Raw genomic sequence first — 6,000 nt, 5'->3', positions numbered from 1 at the left:
TCTTTCATCTTGTCATCTCTATAGTCGCACCTTATTCTGGCTGTTCTCAGACATTACTCCACACAACTCCCACCATGTAAGGATGATGCCAGTCCATCACCACCATAAGCTCAAGGATGACTGGTTCTAGTTAACCAAGTCAGTCCAGAAGTCTCACCTCCCTCCTGCATCACAGCTGTTGGCTTAGATATCAGAGCTTGGATGCTGAAAGAGCATCTGAGGAGCAAATACATCACCTTGTCTCTACATAAGCCTTAGTACCCTTCTCAGCCCCATGTCCTACTTCTCAGGTCAAAGTACAGGCTGATTGAGGAAGGGACCATCTCTCTCACCGTTAGGAGTGACCACAAAACCGGGACTTTATCCTACCTGGGGTGCTAAGTCCTGTTTTCAAACACATGATACAGATGAGCCACCAAATCTTTAAAAACAAGTGATGCTTTTTGTTTTCCAAGAGGATTTAGAAAAATAATACAGTTTTGAAAACTGGGGGCTGAATAAAAAAGCCTAATTAAAATTAAATCTTGTCCTGGCCAGTGTGTATTTTTCAATATTACAGAAAACCTTACACCTTCTTCTCAAGCATATTTTTTAAAATGAAAGAAAAAGTAACCTTAAACTGAAATAAATTGTTATAAACAAAACATTTTAATTTTTCTGCTTTTTTTTTTAAAAAAAAAAAAAAAAGAATTCAACTTTCCCTGAGTGGTTAAGAAAATTTTTCACTGAGGAAGAAATGCTTTTTATATGGCATTTTTATATAGCTGAAGGGGCCATTGTTGTTCTACAGTATGCTTAATTTTCTTCACAATGAAGATAATTATAAATATATATGTACTGTTATAAATAAGCATATAAGAATCTGTATTTTTCTAAATCTATGTATATGTTCCTTACATTATATCCTAGATAAAGCTGGAGTGGTGGCGTAATACATATAATGGGATGAGCTAAATGTCAGCACAGAGTGGGCGAACCTGGTGTTGTTCCAAACACTCTAGCAGGGTAGAAAATTTCAAAAATTTACTGATGAATAAAAGCAAATTGCTTTAAATAATGTTTTATCCTTTTTAGGAACTTCTGTCCCTGAAAACTTTGATGTTCTAAAGTAAAGAAAATTCACAGGTAGTCTCCACTTCCCGTATTCACTTCTGCCAAGGAACTGACATTTTTAGAAATGACTTACCCAACCTCTTCTGGAGATCTCCTGGTTGGATTCCATGTCCACTCTTGCCAAGAAGCATTTTTGCTGGAATATTCGCAGTGAATAAGCCTTTCTTTATTCCAGTTCTGTGTCAGAGTAACATTACTGCTTTCAAGAGTTTCAAGGACCTCAGAAGAGAGATAGCATAACAGCAAATCAGTCTGGGAATGACAACGGTAAGTCTTCAGTCTTTAGAGTTTTTATGCTGAAATCATATCTTTGTTTGCTAGACTTTTGACTTTTTTTCTTCCTTCTGCAGGTTTAGGTGGTGCCTTTGCATTTTTCAGCCCTCTCTAAGTCACCAAGACCTTTTCAAGAAGAAGGGGCTTCTGTGGCATAACTCATGGAATTAAGGGAAATGACTATGTGGCCACAGCTTAAAGAGCATTTCCACCAAGAGATGTTACTTCTGTTCTTGGCAGCACAAAGATCAGACTGTGCTGTGGCACTCAGGAGAAAGCATGAAGAAAAGGTCAAGGAGGCTAATTTGTAATTAAAGGCATGTAATTAAAGGGATGATTCATTCCACAAGTGAGCTGTGAACCTTAGCTCGTCTCTTATCTATGTGAACACACTGATGTCTGCTAGAAGCAGACATGGAGACTTGCTTCATTTGAATGTTAAACATCTGTCTGGAGCTTCATCTGCTTAGAAAAACAAAAACAAACAAACAAACAAACAAACAAACAAACAAACAAACAAAAAGACTCTTTGGACTTCAGAGCCCACAAAGAGACCTCGTAGCAAGTCCCTGAAAACCAGTTCCACTTCTACTCTTTCCTCCTTTTCAGTATAATTGCTTCTTCATGTCGCATTTCTTCTGAGAGTCATTTACCAAAAACCAAAGGTGTTTTCCTAACAAGGATGCACCTGGAAACCTGCTAGTATAGGTGCACTGGAAGGTTCTCTGTGCAGAAGTCATTGTAAAGAGGAGAAACAGCAAAACAATGAGTTGGAAGGAGGATCACAAACCTAGGGACATAGGGATATGTTCAAGTGCAGGGTGAGACAGAAAATATTTAAACTCTCCAATGTTTGGCTGAGGTCAGTAAGAAAGAAAAGATGAGATCACTCAGCAGTAACAAGAAATCTTCTGAGACCAACTACTGCCTTCTATTCTCTCAGAGATGTTCCTATGATTAAGCAGAACTGAGTTTGGTAGAAGGAACCAAATACTTTTTTGCTAAAAAGATGTTTTTCTGGCATCTTGTGCAACCTGAGATTACCAAAGGCAGCCAAGACTTCTGCAGGACACTGTCTGATTCAGTGCAGTGTCCAGGGGAAACCTCTGTCCATCTACAGTGGATGTTGGAGTGCTGCTGGGACACACATTCTCATCTCCACTGGTACTCCACAGTGGTGTGCAGGTGTCTCCATCTATGCTGGAAATGAGAACTTTAAGAGTAAGTGGACCTGTTCACAGTTTAAATGGAAATTTGCCTTCATCTCTGTTTTGACTAGTGATGTCAGACCACAAAATTCAGTGATTTCTGGGCAGATACATGTTCCATTTTGTCACCCAAAGCTGTATGGAGAAGTAGAAATAACAACCTTGTAAACCCTTAATACAAAATCCACAAAGAGGACTTCTGCCAGGACCCACTGTTAATGGACAAGAATATTTTGTTCATAGGACAACTGAAAGTTTGCCCTAGGTCTGCAGAGCACAGCCAGTCCTGCTAGACATCTGGTTATTTGAGGTTCCACAGCCTTTCTGTATTCATCATCTGGATCCTGATGGCCCAAGAAGGAGCTCCTTTCCTTCCAGGAGTGGCTACGCCAGGTGGCTGGTTGGACACACTATGGACATCTGGGAGAAGGAGATGATATCTGCTTGCAAGACATATTTTCAATCACTGCTTACTGATCATGTCAGGAGAAAACTATCTGTTGTTGATGCCAGCAAGAAGAATGAATCCTGTAATACAGATGACAGCTTTCCTCTCTCAGTCTAATGTTATTTTCTTGAATCTCATTCAAAAAGAGCAAGCTACCTGGGTGTTATATCATCCCTTGCTGTAGATCTGTGTTTCACCAAGCTTGTCTTACAGCTCATGAAGAGAAACAAAAAGCAAAGGCAGATTGATGTGGCTGAGCAAGCTCTCTAAAGCTAATATCATCCAACAAAATTTTGGCTGGCTCATCTAATTAGAAAGCAAAGAGATACTTCCACTAATGGCAATATACACACATGCCTATATATAAACATATATATATGTCTGTGAAAGGAAACAGCTCTTATTTCTAATTAACTGCCTGGCTCTCCTGGCTGTGCTCCAGGTTGAACTGACAGATGGTGACAAGCCACTCTCCTCTATCCTCACTATATTAATGTCCTAACCAAGAGCAAATGCTTCCTCCGTTCGATGCAGAATTGCCTGAAGCCTATGACCAGCCCTTCTACTGTGTTTTTCATTAAATCATGAATATCTGAATTCCAACTTGTTAATGCACAGGTTGTTGAAGACCTCTAGTGCAATTAAGTCTTCAACTGGCATCAGATTTCTCTGTAAAAGCCAAATCAGGACTGACTCATGATGAAAGCTTATGAAAAGTGGTGTGAAAGGACAGCTGCAAAGTCAAGTCCCCAGTGAGCATATCCACATCTCTACCCTAAGCTCCCTGAGTAGAGGACAAGAAGGAAGTTCTTCCTCCCTCGCTATTAGCTCCTTGGCTTCTTATTTCAGAGTAACAGTGCTTAGTCCCACTGGGCTGGCATGGAGATGCTCCATGATTCAATTTTGGTGGCCTTCATGCCTGCAGTATATTGAAGATGAGGAAGACGGACAATACCCTGTGCTAACGAGGACAATTTTTTAATGAAACAGTCATGTGGATAAAAGTTTAGAGAGGATGAAATGGCATATTTCTACCATGCAGTGAAACACAGATACCTGAGTTAATGCCAGTCAAGGTAATCCTAGAACTGGAACCAGTATGGACCTACTTCCTAACTCCTCTATAGAGGGAGAAATTATTGTCTCCATTACAACAGCGTATGATGATGGGTAATGTTTTCATGATCATAAACCTGTCAGCATGGTTTGAGCTGCCCTCCAGTTTTTGTGTCAGGTTCTGCAGTATTATGTTATCATACACCCAGTAAGAAAGGTACAGAAGGATCTGTTGTGCAGGAGATGTTGGTCACATTAGGAGATGAAGGCACTGGGCAGAATCCTGAATGTGAAGGAGAGTACATTGCATTGAACACAAATATAAAAAGGAGCCCCAGTTTCAGACCCTCATCCTCCAGCTCAGGAAATGTTTACCCATTTACATGTTAACATGAGTTAGGAAGTTGGTCCCACTCCAGAAGCATCAGACCAAAGGAGCCCTACTGAAGAACAACATTACCTGCTGCAGCTCCTGACATTCCTCTCCTATACGACCCAATGTCCCCTGCCAGGAGCTCCTTTACTCTCCCCTTACTCACACGATGGTGACTGTGCTACAATTATTACAGGGCAATCTCAGGATCCACAGACTGATCTTCAAGACTCTCAGCTTTATTACTGCCAGTGGGGTGACCTTAGGCGAATTTTTTACTGCTCTGTTCCTCAATCTCCCAGTGTATATAATGGAGAATAATAACACTAGATTTGCTTCTCTTCTCTCTCACTATCCTGAAGCGTAATGACCTTATCACTTACCAGCCCTACCAACACACCTGCTTGCTCCACAAGTACAAGATGCCTTTCTTCTCAAATTATCTCACCAATTAACACTATGAAGATAACTTAGAGCAATTTTGCTCTCAGCTGTACTTATATTCAAGCCTGCTGCTTCTGTTTTGGACCTGATGAGGGGCTTTGCTGCCTGAGAGCTCAACAGTGTTCTCCAGCTGCATCTGTCAGTCTCATAAACAATATTGCTTCCCTTTGTGAGCTCTGCCTGCTCACTAAAATGCTTTGGGATAAGCTATTGAGGAATGCTAAATAAGACCAGCTACGATTACATGGCCCTGTGCAGCTGACCCATAATTAATATGCCTATTGGCACATTTTTCTGATTTGGGTAGCCAAGGTCACAAAGAATGAGAGAGGGTCCCAGATCACATCCAATAATTGTCCCTTTTCAATAATTCTTCTTCTGTTCTGTAAATCCCAGTTCTGCAAAAGGCATTCCAGAATGGTTCCTATATATATATATATATATATATATATATATATATATATGTTCCCACTGGATGTTTTTCCACTTTTTATTTGTTCTCTCAATCTTTCTCTGGTGGGTTCAGGTGAGCCTAGGATGGTCCCCATCATGTATTTCATTCAGCTTCTAGGGGAATGAAACAAACAGAAAAAAAAAAAAGGCCCAAACAATAGGCCTCAAGCCAAAGTTGACTTCTGAGTGAATTCCCCGACCAGCAACCCGCATCTTATCAGCATGAAATGCAACCCTGGGAACAATCTCTGAAAACTATAAGCAAACAACAGGAAGTAACTATAAATCCCAAATGTAAAGATAAAACAGAAACTCTTCAGACGTGCCCGGATCCTGGCCAGATCCGGACACACCTGAGTGAGGCACGTCAATCTACCATGCATCATCCCATGCATTTTGTATAGATTTGTTTGTTAAACTGTATAAAAGCCAGACCCTCTCACAGCACAGACGCAGACCTCACCTACGAGCGGACGCCCTGCGTGGGACTTCCCAATTGCCGGGAAAGGCTCTGCGACCCTTCGCTGTGACGGGGCTCCCCAGCTGGTGCACGGATCTGGATGATGGTAAAGTAGGAGGGCAATTGGTGATGGACCTTTCTTAATCACTATAGCCAGCTTTATGTAGTAATG

This window comes from Tyto alba, unplaced genomic scaffold (genome assembly GCF_018691265.1).
Source record: "Tyto alba isolate M040663 unplaced genomic scaffold, T.alba_DEE_v4.0 Super-Scaffold_9, whole genome shotgun sequence".
NCBI classification, from domain to species: domain Eukaryota; kingdom Metazoa; phylum Chordata; class Aves; order Strigiformes; family Tytonidae; genus Tyto; species Tyto alba.
This window is presented reverse-complemented; position numbering follows the sequence as displayed.